This window comes from Diabrotica virgifera, chromosome 7 (assembly GCF_917563875.1).
Source record: "Diabrotica virgifera virgifera chromosome 7, PGI_DIABVI_V3a".
Taxonomy (NCBI): Eukaryota; Metazoa; Arthropoda; class Insecta; order Coleoptera; family Chrysomelidae; genus Diabrotica; species Diabrotica virgifera.
The window spans coordinates 197,651,182-197,665,697 of NC_065449.1; the positions used below are offsets into that span (position 1 = coordinate 197,651,182).

Sequence of the window (14,516 nt, forward strand, 5' to 3'; positions counted from 1 at the left end):
TTGATGTTTTTATCATTTTTTGCAAAAAAATTAAAAACATGCTAGTTGTGCTTCATTTTTATTTAAATTTAATTGGGTTGGAATACGTTGTGCTGTGTTTAAAATCGTTTTTCAAGTTTATTCAATGTTTTTTCCTTTTGAAATTAACCACCAGCAGCAAGAAAATCTAAATTTGTCAGAAAGTGACTATTGGAATCGTCACTATTCGCGAAGAAGGATACAGTCAAGTTAAACTCGCTGAACGTTTTAATGTCACTTAACGTCAACTATTTCAAGAGAGTTAACACGTTTTTATGTTACTGGAAGTAACTTGAGAAGACCCGGTCAAGACCGTAGAAGGGTTACAACTCCTAATCAAGACCAGTTTTTGATACTTCGTACATTGAGACAAAGGTTTGTTATCAGTACTTCTCTACAGAATGAATTTTTGGATCGTTATAACTTTTGAATCGGTCAAAATACAATAAGAAATAGACTTGCCGATAATGACCTACACCATGAAAGGGCACTCACTAGCCCATTATTGACCAGAGACTATAGAAGGCAAAGATTGCATTTGGCTCGTGAACATGTTGTTTGGAATAATGACGATTGGGGAAGAATATTGTTCACCGATGAATCCAGAACCGCCTTTTTTCTGATGACAGGCGGAACAGAGTGTACAGAATGCCTGAGGAACGCTACGTAGAGTGTAACACCGTAGGAATTGTACGGTAGAGTGGCGCTCGGTAATGGCACAGTATAAAGAGGAAGAGTAAAACCTCTTCCATGTCGGCACTTTGATCTCAAGAAGTAATACCGGCAGTACGCAATTGGTAATTCACCAGTGGTGGATACGGGGTTTCCCTGTTAAAACCCATACGTTTCTATGCGACTAGCAATGCTAGAGTGGGGCAAAAGCGACTGCCAACATTGCGCGGTCGCCATGCGCGACTTAAGATTTTACTTCTAATTTTTCAGAGAGTGGTTCTACTGTCCCTCTTTATACTGTGGTAATTGTGTGGGGTAAGATTAATTTGGAGGTTCGTATGGATTTAGAACATATCGCGGGTGGCTTAGATCACACATGTATATTACAGACATTTTAGAAGATCATGTCGTGTTACTTGCACCATTTATTGGGGAAAATTGCATGCTTATGCAAGATAATGTCAGGGCACACATGGCAAGAATTGTGCAGCAATATCGTCAGGAGGTTGGGATTCCTACCATGGATTGGCCTAAAAGAAGTTCTGACCTCAACCCAATAGAACATCTTTGGGCATCGTAGGGAGATAACTACGATAATGCACCAAATACATTAGATCAACTGTTTTGGCGATTAGTTGAAATTTGGGATCAAATTTATCAAGAAGAAATAATAACGGTAATTCTCAGTATAAGAGATCGTTGTCAAGCAGTTATATATGACAGAAGAGGCAATACTCGGTACTAGTTTAATTTTCTTGAACTTGAAAAATTTCAATTCCGTCATTTATTTATAATGTTAGTTTGTTTAGATTAGATGTTTGTTTAGATATTTAGATTTATGATGTTAGATTGTTAAATTCAATACGTTTTTCGTAAGAAAGAAATATTTTTTATATCAGATGTTCTAAAAGCAACCTTAAAGTACAAAAGAACAAACAATTTTTTTTTCATTTTGACTGAAATTAAAATTTTACAATTATGCGTTAATTTTGGCGCGCAGTGTATATATTTTATAGTAAACAGTAATAAATTAATCCGTAACGACTTCTTTTCTAGATTCTTTAATAAAATCATTAGTATCGTATATATCAGGTTGGTTAAAATTTCTATTATCCGCACCCATATCTCGAAAACCCATTGATTTTATTGTCTTTTGGAGGATGATTGCGTCAGCCGCTGCTTCCCAAAAAGTAGGGGGTGGTCTGAAACAAAAAAGATAGAATTAGGCATTTCGTATTTTACGACATTTATATCACACACGTGTCAAGCGGAAAAGGTTACTTTTATCACAGCTGAAAGCTAATCGATGAGATAAAAGCAGATATCGCTATGGGGCAACCCATCGGTGCAACTGCTGCCAAACTAGCTTTGACAATAAATTCAAAATACTCTGGGCTAATTAGCAAAATACAAGGAAAAGTTATTTACCAGCAATTTTATTGCTGGAATCGAATCTTATGATTGTATATATTAATAATATATCTAGGTATCCAAAGTCCGCAGATAGTGTATTACTTTTTTTATAAACAAAATGACGCCCGAAATCATCTTTTTTTCAATTATTGGTCTATAACTTCGAAGATTTTAAATTAACACCAAAAATACTCAAATAAAAATTCACCGTAATTAAATTGTGCATAGAGACGTGTAGTTCACGATTTACTTAGACGAAAATTTTCCCCGGAAAATGCGGGTTTTTCCAACAGAATTTTTAATTTTAAACTAAAATTTTAGATAAGTATTTGTTTATCCTGTCTCTATCCTGAGCAACATATTTCCAATTCGTTCCGGCTACTCTTTTAATATCATCAACCCATCTCATATGTGGTCTTCCTCTCGGTCGTTTACTTTGGTAAGGTCTCCAATGTTGTATCGTTGCATTCCAACGTTGGTCTTTTTGTCTAACAGTGTGGCCTGCGAAGCTCCATTTAAGTTTGGCAACTTTTGTTGTTATGTCCTCGACTTTTGTTTTTGATCTTACCCAGTCGTTCCTCTTTTTATCTGACAGTCGTATACCTAACATTGCTCTTTCCATAGCTCTTTGTGTTGTGGCTAGTTTATTCATATTTGCCTTGGTTAGGGTCCAGGTTTGACACCCATATGTCATGATAGGAAGGATGCACTGGTTGAACACTTTGGTTCTTAAATATTGAGGTATTTTGCGGTTCTTAAGTATCCAACCAAGTTTTCCAAATCCTGCCCATGCTAGTCTTGCTCTTCTATTAATTTCCGCACTTTGGTTTTCTTTGTCTAGTTTCAGGATTTGGCCTAGGTAGATATATTCCTGGATTTTTTCTATCTCACTGCCATTTATAGTTATGCGTCTGGGGTCATCTGTGTTTGTCATTATTTTTGTTTTCTTCATGTTCATTTTCAGGCCGACGTATTGGGAGCTGCCTGCGAGTTCCTCCATCATAATTTGCAGTTCCTCGAATGAGCTCGCTATAATCACAATGTCGTCAGCGAATCTGAGGTGGTTTAGCTTCTTGCCATTAACGTTAATGCCATAGGTTGACCAATTTGTCGTTTTGAAGACGTCTTCTAGTGCTAGGTTGAAAAGCTTTGGCGATATTACGTCTCCTTGTCTCACGCCTCTCTTAATAGGGATGGGATTTGTATTTTCGTCTAGTTGTACTATCATAGTTGCATTTTCATATATATTATGTATTAGTTGTCTATATCTCGAATCTATTCTACAATTATTAATAGCTTGTTCTATGGCCCACATCTCGATACTATCAAACGCCTTTTCATAGTCTACGAAGGCAAGAAATATGGGTAGTTGGTATTCATTTGCCTTCTCTATCAATGTTCTCATTGTCAGCAGATGGTCTGATGTACTATATCCTTTGCGGAAGCCAGCCTGTTCCACTGGTTGGTAATTGTCCATTTTGTAGGTCAACCGGTTGTTAATAATTCTCATGAATAGTTTGTATATTTGACTGAGCAACGATATCGGTCTATAATTCTGTAGGTCACATTTGTCCCCTTTTTTGTGTAAAAGTATTACTAGACTTTCGTTCCAGTCTTTAGGGATCTTGCTATTATGAAGACATTTATTAAATAGCTCTGTTAGTATAGGGATTGTTACTGTTTTGCTTGTTTTCAAGAGCTCAGCAATTATACCGTCCTGTCCTGGAGCTTTATTATTTTTTAGTTCTTTTAAAGTTCTTTCTATTTCGAATCCCTTTATATTTGGTAGTACTTCTGATCCCACGTTTTTTATTTTTCTTTTGATGCTCACCTTTGTTGATTCATTAGGCTGGCTTTGGGAGCTGTACAAGCTTTTGTAGAAGTCTTCGACTATTTTTGTAATTTTATATTTGTCCTTCTCTTCCTTACTATTGGCGTCTTTAATTTTGATGATTTTTTGAACACCCAGTGCCGGTCTTAGACATTTTAAGCCTCTGTTGTTTTCAATGACTCGCTCTATTAAGTTCTCGTTCCATTTTTGTAAGTCGCGTTTTAGTTCTTTTCTAATTGTTTTATTAAGTTCTATGTATTCTTGAGTATGGCGTTTGTTTTGCGTTAGTAGTTGTCGTCTTTCCGTCATTAGTTGTTTAGTTTCGTTGCTTATTTTGTCTTCTTTAGTACTTGTTTTCTTTGCGACCTTTAGTCCGGCTTCGAGAAGGTTCTTATTGATGTTTTTGTTAATTTCGTCAATTTCATCTTGATTATGTGAAGGATCATATTTGAACTTATCCGCTAAGACCTCTCGGAATTGCTCTTCATTTGTTTTTAATTTAAAGGCATCTATTCGCGTTGTTTTTTCAAATATTCTTTTTCTCTCTTCTTTCATGTTAATATTTATTTTTGCTCTAACTATACGATGGTCACTACCCGTTGTTACGTTGTTGATTGTTGTTACGTCTTCAAATATTCTTTTGTTGTTTGAGAGAAAATAGTCTATTTCATTTTTGGTGGTTATCTTTAAATACTCTAACATATTTTATTATAATAAAAACTATCGATATTACGAGTAAAAATTGCCAAAAATAGCAAAATTAAAATCAAAAATTAGGTTGTAGAAAATGTAATCTCAAAGTTCAAAATCGGTATACGTTAAAAAAATGCATTTTCTCGGCTTCCCATGGAGCAATTTTCTTCATTCTTTTTTTTGTTCCCAAGTAACTCGAGTAGAGCCATCTAACTAACGCATTACTAAATGTCAATCTTGCTTTTGATTTATTATAATAGATTAATTCATTTTTAAGAAAAAAAAACTAAATATTTTTTCCAGTTATCGACTTTTTTTAGATAAATTTACTACAAGTGTACCTTTTAACGTTAAAAATAGAAATATTCTCATTTGAAAACTGTATTGTTATTTAAACAATCTTTACTTAAACAAATTAAAAAATTAATTTATTATAACAAAACAAAAGCAACTTTGACATTTAATAATGCGTTAGTTGGATGGCTCTACTCGAGTTACTTGGGAACAAAAAAAGAATGAAGAAAATTGCTCCATGGGAAGCCGAGAAAATGCATTTTTTAACGTATACCGATTTTGAACTATGACATTACATTTTCTCCAACCTAATTTTTTATTAGAATTTTGCTATTTTTGGCAATTGTCACTCGTAATATAGATAGTTTTTATTATATTAATATATGTTATGAGTATTTTAAAGATATGAAAATTGGTGTGGAGAAAGAGGACAAAAATGTGATGGTTTGAAAATTATGATCCTATTGTTTATATCTTTCCCATAAATGCCGGTCAACTTTGACCGGTTGTATCTCAGGAACCACTCATCCCAATTAAACGTTTTTTCTTTTAAAAGGAGCGTCCTACTAATTATAATCTGTACGAAAGGATCTTTTATATTACTATTTTATTTAATTTTTGATGAACAATTACTTGATGAAAAGTAAAAATTTTGTTGAAAAAACCCGCATTTTCCGGGAAAAATTTTCGTCGAGGTAAATCGGGAAAAACACGTCTCTATACAGAATTTAATTACGGTCAATTTTTATTTGTGTGATTTTGGTGTAAAGTTAAAATCTTTGGAGTTATAGAGTAAAAATTGAAAAAAACACGATTTTCTGCCGCCATTTTGTTTATAAAAAAAGTAGCACACTATCTGCGGACTTTGCGATTATTTATTGGGTTTAACTTGTCTGTCTGTAGTTTAAGTTTCATGTCAGTTAATATATGTATTTTTATGTTTTAACAATTTGTTTCTATATTTTGGGGGGAGGGGGCGAAAAATTTCCCCATGTTCCCTCCCGTAGATCCGCCACTTTTTTATTATAATGTTACTATTTTTACAAATTTCAAATAAAATCCTATTTCATATTTCACCTCATTTTTCTTCTATTTCAACTCTGAGTACACATATGTTTTCTCGCCTTTTGACATCCACCATTTCAAACTAATTTTTATAATTTTATAATTTGATCTAAAATTACTTCAACTAAAAGCAATTTGATAATTTGCATAATCCACAGCAATAAAAAAAATCGCAAGCAGAAAATTAATTTATTATTCAGTAATTTCCTTTGTAAACACATTTAGAAAATGCATAATAAAAGTCCAATATTTCAACTTCATCAGATAAAAAAGCGAAAGGTATGGAATTGAGTAAGTTTTAACTTTCAACCTTGAGAATACATTAAGATATAAATTGCGATTTCAAAGCCGATGTTATATTAGCAGAGCTTATTTATTTTATTACAAAAAAATTGCAATAAAATGAAGCTATATAGGCCATGCGGGATCTGTTGAAAAGCAGACCATAATGGACATTTTTTATTTTAGTCTATTTCTTTGCGGAAATCACCTCTTCTTCTTCTTCTTCTTCTTCTTCACATGCAAATCCACTAATGGATGATAGCGATCACATTTTCCATTAACTCTTTGTTTCTTGCAATGTGTATCAGATATTGTATTTCGTTAATTATTCCTGTCCATTGCCTTATGTTTCGGAGCCAGGACATTTTCTTGCGTCTTATTCCTCTCTTGCCTTAAACTTTACCCTCGATTATAAGTTGAAGGAACTGGTATTCTTCGTTCCGCATGATGTGACCCAGATGCTATTACATTATGCCATCTACATTAGTGACGAAGGCTTCTTTTCATCTGTTTATATACCTCGTTTTGAGTGTCCAGCACTCTACGCCATATAGCAGCACTGACCACACGTAGCACTTAGTAATTCTTAGTTTCAGTTGAAGATTGAACTCTGAACAGGTTAGTACCTTCCTGAATTTTACGAGAGCTTGTCGAGGTTGCTGAATGCGGAATTTTACTTCCCTGTCCGATGCCCAGTCTTCAAAAAGCCACGTTCCCAGGTATTTAAATTTGCTCACTCTTTTAATGAACTTGTTATTCAGTGTTATGGTGGAGTTTTCAAGTGCATTCAAGTTTCTGGAGATGATCATGAATTTGGTCTTTTTGGTATTAATCTCTAATCGCATTCGCTTACTGTATTCTCCGATTATAGTGACAAGTTGTTGAAGATCGACTATGTTGTCAAAAATTAAGATATCATCATCAGCATATCGTACGCTGTTAATCAATACTCCATTCACTTAGATTCCCATCTCTGCATCTTCCAAAGACTCTTGAAATATGGCTTCTGAATAAATGTTAAATAAAAGAGAGGAAAGCACACAACCCTGTCAAACACCCCTTCTTATATGTATGGGTTCGGAAATAGAATTGTTTATTTTTAATTGCGCCGTTTGATACCAATACAAGTTTTCAATGCATCTTGTATCTTTTTGGTCTATATCAAGTTTCTTGAGGATTTGCATTAATTTGTAGTGTTGGCCAAGATCAAACGCTTTTTCGTAATCTAAAAAGCATAGGAACAAGTCCTTCCTCTGCTCGTTACAATTTTGTGCACCTGTGTTGCTACTATTGCTTCTCTTGTTCCTAAACTTTGCCTAAACCCGAACTGACAGTCACTGATGTCCCGTTCACATTTTTTTTTATAATTATTGATGTAGTATTTTCAAGAATATCTTTAAAGTGTGACTCATCAGGCTAAAAAGTCTGTGATCCTCATATCTTTTTGCATTGACTTTCTTGGATAAGGGAATAAATGTAGAGCGTAACCACTGTTAAGGAAATCACTTCAGGATGAACTTTTAGCAATAATCACGATATAGGCCAGTCGTAAACCTTGTGTTTAGTTTTTTTATTCAACAAAATCTGATAACAATCATTTGCTTTTTGCGCCTATATATCGCCCATAACTTGAGAGATATGGCTAGAAAAAAATTACATAACATAACATAATTGATGATCCTCTTATAACGTAAGGTGTCGAGGTGTTTTCTTTACTCGTTATTCTTTGCGAACTTACGCCACTTTTTCGGTCCCTAGCTAATTCTTTGGCTTCCTGCCACGATTTTCCCCTATTCTGCAATATTTCTATCACACTGGTATTTCACGTTTTCCTTGGTCGGCCTCTCCTGTTTTTCCCTATCGGCCTCGCTTCCCATGTTATTTTAACCTGTCTGCCGTCGTTCATTCTAAATAAGTGCCTAGTCCATTTTAATTTTTTTTCATGAATTTTTTCCTTTAATGATTTTACTTTTAATTCTCTTCTAATATCTTCGCTACGTCTTTTATCGGTTCTCCTAGCTCCCACGACTTTTCTTAAATACCTCATTTCCGCGGCTTTCAATCTCTTTTCCTGCCTGTCGTTCAACACCCAACCCTCTGCTCCATATGTAGTGATAGGTAAGTAAATTGTTTTAAATATTATCATTTTGGTTTTCCTTGTTAAGTATTTCTTTTTTATTTAGGAAGTTTTTATACAGCGAATGATATGTTCTTGTGGCGGCTTTAATCCTATTTCCAATTTCGTCTTCTTGTATCCCCTTCTTATTTAAAATTATTCCAAGGTATTTAAATGTATCTACCTGTTCTATTTTTTTGCCTTGGATTTCAATATTTAGGTTGACATCTTTCTTGGATATTGCCATTACTTTTGTTTTTTCCATATTAATTATTATATTGTAATTTTTTAATTCTGCCTCCCAGATTCTTATGTTCTCCTCCAAAGCTCTTTTAGTTCTTGCCACAATAACAATATCATCCGCAAATAGAAAAAAATTATAGAGCTAAAAGAGTGGTTTTTCAATTTTATATTGCATAAAAATAGCAATTCAAAACAGTGCAATTATTGGGAGAAATTGCAAAAAAGGAGTTTCTCCTTTACAATCTTTCGACCACTTAAACGTAACTTACAAACTTTATATTCAGCATAGAGAAACTTCTCAATACAAGTTAAGCGTGCACTAAATTTGGTTAGAATCGATTTAATAGTTTTTGTATAATAATTTTATAATGCAGGGTCTGCAAATATAAGGCAAATTATGGGAGGCCCAAGACAAGCAGTTTAAATAATCGAAAAATGTTTTGGGGCTAGCCCCACCACCATATTTTTCAAAAAAAAAATCCCCAGGCTCTCCTTGTTAACAGATTTTTTTTCTCTGATTCTGGCCTTGGTTTAGAACTAGAACCTTTTGCCACGTAATTGTATAACAGTAAGGTGTAATGTGTAGTGTGTATGTGGACTAAGTGTCTTGTTACTTTGCAAAGTCGACGTCATTGTCTTTGCAAAGAGACGCTAATTGTATCCGAACGTCTGCGGTCCCTCCGGTGAAGTTAACCGATTTAAATTCTTCAAAATAAGTTTGAAAGCATGAACCTCTCCTTATATGTGAAAAATTTTTGCTTTGCTTATTGTGGGCTAAACATAATTTTGCAAATTTACATTTTTTTGCAGACCCCGGATTGCCAAATTATTATGCAAAAACTATTAAACCGACCTAATAAAGTTGTGTTTAAAGGCCGACACAATTTAAAGAAGAAACTTTTTGCACTTTCAAAATTATTGTTATTTTTCAAACAATAAATATTAAATTTCCGATTCATAGGCTAGTCAAATGATAAAAACTGCTGTACTGACTTTCATTTGCTATTCTACATATTCACATTTTTCGTTACCTATACAAGTTGGCGTTATGGAAGTTTCCTTCTACAATTTTGTGATCAAACCTCAATGAGTTCATGAACAGATCATGTTTTAGGGAGAAAGGAGAGTCAGGATGCCGTCAAACATGTAATTGTTTTTATTTTCTGCCATTAAAGGTAGTTTGTACCTACGTACTCTTGTCCATTTTGCATAGGGAACTGTGGTGGGAAATGCTTGGCTTTCTGTATTTGAGGCTCTCTTTAGTACACTACAATTGTATGAGCCTAATATAGTCAAGCACGTGATACAGTTATTTCAGTCTGAGCAAGTTTTCCTGATGAGAGTTCAATAACTCGAAACATATGTATAACAATGAGTTCGAATTGAAAAAAAAAATGTAATAGCCTATTTACTTACATTTCAACGTCTTTTCTCTACATAAAGACTTAAAGAGTGCACAAGATGGTGTTTTTCAAGAGTAAACTGCAGATGTATTGTCGGAATAAAAGGTTATTACTTTTCTTCTTGCAGTACCGTCTCTTATCGGAGGTTGGCTACCATCACAGCAATCTTAACTTTGTTAGCTGCAGCTCTGAACAATTGTATTGAACTGCATCCGTACTACTCCCCAGTGGCGGCCGGTCAGAGTCGGCAGGGTCGGCAGTGCCGACCTCCACATTTATTGATATTATAGATTTTTTAATATTCAATTTAATCAGAGTTTATGTAATTTTTTGTATCTGTGAAATAAAAAAAATCTGTCAGATAATACAGACTAAATTTTATTCGTGGTTTTTAAAAGGCTTCGACCAATCCGAGCGTTAAGTGATCCATGCGCATAGGAGACTTTTTAAAAAATGAATGATCCGAGCCATCCATCTGACTGTACTGGCTAGCCGATCCCAGTTGATCCCTAGCGTGACAATTTACACGTTAAAACTCAACGAAATACAAGTCGATAAGCAACCAAAACATACATTTCTGTCCGTAGGCAGATACGGCAGGCAACGGCAGGTACGGCACATTTAGATTTGCCGAGGTTTCATTTCGAGGCATCGGCAGAAATTTTAAAAAATAATCACGCCGTTTTACGTCGTTGAATAATTGATATTGTAATTTTTTTAAGTTGTCAGGAATTATCATTTATTTATAGATATATAATATTGTATAATCGTTATATATGATATAATTATAGATAACTAATAAAATTGTTTAAGAAATACGATTTGGAATTTTCTAATTTACTACTTTCTGATTCTAAGATATTTACGGCACGTCTAAAACAGTATAGAATGAACTAATAAAAAATATAATCAATTAGTTACATTTTGAATAACGTTATTGGATCTGAGATTCAGAAAACAATTTGCTTTTCGCTAGAAGTAGATGAAACTTCTGATTATCATGGCATTCACAATAATTATTATCAATTGTTGTCCGATACGCGTTACATGATAATGAGAGGTTTTTAGGTTTTACAGACGTGAGTAAAAGCAATAAGGCAGAATATGTTTTTGGTGTTTTAAATAACAGATTAAAATTATTTGATATCAAAAATAAATTGGTAGGGCAAACTGGGGCAAACTTATGACGGCGCTGCCGTGATGTCTGGTGAATTTAACGGCCTCCAGGCAATAGTTAAAACTATTGCACCATAAGCTTTATTTACTCACTGTTATGGGAATAGAATGGCTTTAGTTTTGCAGGATGCGTGTAAAAAAATTAAAGAATATCGTCTTTTCTTGCCAGTTTAGCTCGCCCGGACTACTGTTTTAGGACAATTTGTTTCGAAAAAAAAAAAAAAAATGCAAACAGTTTGTCAGACGCCATCAAATTTTAAACCTCGGTTAGTTTTCACTGTAGTAGATTTTAGTGAGCAGCTTTTGGAAGTTTTTTTTAAATTTATTATCGAAGGCGACGATTTTGAAAGTTGTGATGTAATATCTCGATCCGTGAAGCAATCGGTTTGAGAACTTTCTTAAATGATTACTCTTTTAATATTCTTTTAAATATTTAAGAAAGTGTTTACCCAAACCGATTTGATATTCATTATTGTTCGAAATCAGTCAACTGACATTATTTATTCCAAAGATAGAATAAGAAAACTGGTGCAAAATCTCAGAGATTTTCGTAATGATAGTAGTTTCCAGTATATACGCAGTGACGTTTTGGGTTCGCCTGATATTTCCGAACCACCCAAAAAAGACACAGGCATGATACATATCTCGAAAAACGAGTATATTTTGAAATTTTGGATACCTACTATGCATTATGCAAATAGATACTCGTTTTTCGAATTTTGAAGATTTGCAAATTTTTTACCTCTTTGACGATTCAAAATTTTAAAGTTAAATTCGCCAAAGAATTGTTAAGATATTTATAATTACAAATTTTTTAAAAATTACGCTAATCCAAATATTTTCAAAAAGTTGAATAAGTTACAAAGTATGTGTTATTTTATATAGTAAGTACTGCGTTTCATTACAACAAACTGATCATCTTATTACCACCAACTTCTGCTTTAAATGAACGGGATTTCTCTTGTCTTAAAAAAAATCAAAACATATTGTCGAAACACCATAAAACAAGAGAGAATCTCAAGTAAACCAAACAAAAAAATCTCCTATGATGATTTAAGCCTTTTAATTAGATGGTATACATATATGAGGAGACAAAAACACCTTGCCGACCCTGTCTCTAAGGCCACGAGCCGCCACTGCTACTCCCTTAGATTTCGCAACCAGGAGATCCTCCTAAGTGCCACATTTATTTTTCCCTTGGATTTTTCCTTGGATTATGAACCTTAGCAGGGAGTACTTTCCTCTTTCACTATGGGTCCTAGATATTCCAGATAAGCCAGGATTTAGTATACAACATGTCCATATAAAACTTTTAGTCGACATTTTAAGGGTTTTAACCCATGTATTTTTGGTGGCTTAGCATGTAGAGCTTGCAAAGAACACTGATGATGCTCTCTTTAGAATGAAATCCTTCTGTTTTTTAATGTAGCCCTTTATTGGGGTTTTCAAATAAATATACCTTTTACAAAGAAGATCTTTTCTTTAATTTTTGTAATTCATGGTATACAGCCAGCCACAGGAAATTTTTTCCTTGTAGATTCCAGTTTTCTCGTTTGTATAGTTTTTATGACTTCGAATTCATTCCCCATCTTCAGGTTGTTATTAGCATCGTGCAATAGCTTCCAGTAAGCCTGAATTTGCGCTTCATCTAATTTAATATCGAAAAAAAGTCTCTTGACTTCTTGCTGCTTCGTACAGAAGTCGCTGATAGCGTATTTACGCATGTTATGTTACTTTAACTTATACTTTGACGGGTTTATACAGGGTGTCCCGAAAAGATTAGTCATAAATTATACCACACATTTTGGGATCAAAAATAGTTCGATTGAACCTAACTTACCTTAGTACAAATGTGCTCATAAAAAAAGTTACAGCCCTTTGAAGTTACAAAATGAAAATCGATTTTTTTCAATATGTCGAAAACTATTAGAGATTTTTTATTGAAAATGGACATGTATCATTCTTATGGCAGGAACATCTTAAAGCCAAATTGTAGTGAAATTTGTCCACCCCATAAAAAATTTATGGGGATTTTGTTCCCTTAAACCCCCCTAAACTTTTTTGTACGTTCCAATTAATTCATTATTGTAGTACCATTAGGTAAACATAACGTTTTTAAAACTTTTTTGTCCCTTAGTATTTTTTCGATAAGCCAGTTTTTATTGAGATGCGGCTTCTTTTTCAGTACATTTACGTAAAAATTTTATGGGGGTTTTGTTCCTTTAAACCCCCCAAATGTTTGTGTACGTTCCAATTAAACTATTATTGTGGTACCCTTAATTAAATACAGTGTTTTTAAAACTTTTGCCTCTTAGTATTTTTTCATAGGTCACCTTTTATCGAGATGTAGCTTCTTTTTCAAGATATACCTAAAAATGTAAATTATAAATAAATTTTCAGATTATTAACAGGTCTCTATAATCATACTTAACCATATACAAATATGTGGTGGATTCGACAAATATTCAAAATATCTCGATAAACACTGACTTATCGAAAAAGTACTAAGAGGCAAAAAAGTTTTAAAAATAATGTTTTCAAGTAATGGTGCCACAATAATAATTTAATTGGATCGTACACAAAAGTTTGGGGGGGTTTAAGGGAACAAAATCCCCATAAAATTTTTATGGGGTGCACAAATTTTACTTAAATTTTTTTTTAATATGTTGCTGCCAAAAACGTGCCACATGTCAATTTTCAATAAAAAATCTCTGTGAGTTTTTGATATATGAAAAAAAATCGATTTTCATTTTGTAACTTCAAAGGGCTGTAACTTTTTTTGTGTGCATTATTGTATATAGGTAAGTGGGGTTCAATCAACCTATTTTTGACCCCAGAATCTGTGGTATAATTTATGACCAATCTTTTCGGGACACCCTGTATATCGTTTTTTTATTGGCATGGACTTTATTAGTCCTGTCGCCAGGGGGGGTACAACGGCCTCCTTAATTCAGATGGACTTACCCAAGTTTTTTTATGTATTTTGACCCGTAGAACACGAATTTTTTGGGTAACACTCGATCCGGATGTCGATAAGATTGTTATAAACAAAGAACTTGAGGAATTACATAACAGCGATTTTTCGCAAAACAAAACATTTTTTTGTATTATTTGGGTGATTCTCAGCAAAAAATTGTCTTACAGGTTTTTTCGTAGGATGCATAGTTTTAGAGATAACGCGGTTGAACTTTCAAAAAATCGAAAAAGTGCAATTTTTGAACCCGAATAACTTTTGACTAAAAAATGAAATAGCTATTCTGCTTACTGCATTTGAAAGTTCAAGTCAAATTCTATCGTTTTTGATTATTTG

At 33.6% G+C, this 14,516-nt stretch overlaps 1 protein-coding gene across 2 annotated transcripts in view; it reads right to left on the reverse strand.

Moving 5' to 3' along the window:
* Positions 1-837: 837 nt before the first annotated feature.
* Positions 838-14,516, reverse strand: part of LOC114329064 (uncharacterized) — a 141,887-nt gene continuing 128,208 nt past the window's right edge. For both annotated transcript variants that reach the window (XM_028278080.2, XM_028278079.2), the window contains one exon: positions 838-1,892. The gene's annotated coding sequence lies outside the window, so the exon portion shown is untranslated. The remainder of the gene's footprint in view (positions 1,893-14,516) is intronic.